The 1,182-nt window shown below is 43.1% G+C and overlaps 1 non-coding gene across 1 annotated transcript; it reads left to right on the top strand.

Annotated features, from left to right (window-relative positions):
- The first annotated feature begins 691 nt into the window (after positions 1-691).
- LOC123325139 lies at positions 692-798 on the top strand. The gene has a single exon (XR_006540249.1). It is a non-coding gene; the product is annotated as a U6 spliceosomal RNA (small nuclear RNA).
- The last annotated feature ends 384 nt before the right edge of the window (positions 799-1,182 follow it).

The following is a 1,182-nucleotide window of genomic DNA, read 5'->3' as shown; positions in this document are numbered from 1 at the left end:
GCGCATCCACAGCTGCCCTGCGAGGACAGCAGCTGCATGGCCGGAAGGTGAGATCATATCCTCCAGGATTAGCGGGGCTTCTCGAAAAAATTCAGCCAATTATTCTCCTCTGATTAGTTTTCATTTCATCATGGTTTGTTTGTCATTACTTTACCTGTTTTAGTCAAAAGTTCACAGCCTGTTTATATTAAGATATAAGCCCTTGAACTTGGGATTCTCAGGGGTCATGTCTACAGTTTTTGCTAACTAGTATTGATGTGTGTCAAGAAAGCCACATCCTCAACTCAACAGGGCAAGGCTTTTGAACAAAATCTACTAAATCATTCTTTAGTCTTTTGGAATGAGGAATTGATTTTCCTTCTTATCATGAAACCAAAAATAGAGAAGAGTGTGGTCAATTCATCCATTTTTATTTCCTAAGAATAAAACCAATCAGGCTCAGTATATGCTTGTGTGGCTGATCCTCAGAGTAGGAGAGAGTGGGGTGTCCCCTGAGTGCTCTCGGGGAAGACGACACTTGGGAACCTCTCCGTGCTCCCTCTCAGGTCTTTAGGACTTGCTTGCAGAAGGCAAATCAACTTCTCGTCTGAGAACCAGGTGTGATCTTCTGAGGCAGAGACATTGACAGTCAGGGTAAAATATAAAACCTGAGCAAGACATCCAAACTTGCAAGTCAGATTTGGATACCAAGGTGCTTGTTTCGGCAGCACATATGCTAAAATTGAAACGATACAGAGAAGATTAGTATGGCTCCTGCATAAGGATGACATGCAAATACATAAAGTGTTTCATATTTTTTAAAAAATTGGCCCCCAATGCATTTTGCATAGCTGGTCTTCATGGACTGTTAGAGGACAATGAGATTTGTGCTCTGTGTAACAGGCAGGTGGCATATAAAGGTGCACATTTCCAGGTTCCCTTGAAACTCAGAACATCTTGTGAAACTGGACACACTGTCCACTGTGGGGATGGTGATGCGGAGGTGAGAAGCAGCCCCCACTTCAGTCCGTTTTGCCCCACGGCTCCCCTTCATGTCCCCAGTTAAGGAGCAGAGGGTCCGGGCTCATAGATCATCATACTTGCATTGGTTTTTCCCCTTAAGATAGGGAAATATTTCTCTGTATCCATGTTTCTATCAAAACTGGGAAATCAAGAGAGGCACAAGCTTCAAAAAATATTTTG

The sequence above is a fragment of the Neomonachus schauinslandi genome, chromosome 6 (assembly GCF_002201575.2).
Source record: "Neomonachus schauinslandi chromosome 6, ASM220157v2, whole genome shotgun sequence".
In the NCBI taxonomy this organism is placed as follows: Eukaryota; Metazoa; Chordata; class Mammalia; order Carnivora; family Phocidae; genus Neomonachus; species Neomonachus schauinslandi.
The sequence above is the reverse complement of the archived record's forward strand: the minus strand, read 5'-3'. Positions and strand labels throughout refer to the sequence as shown.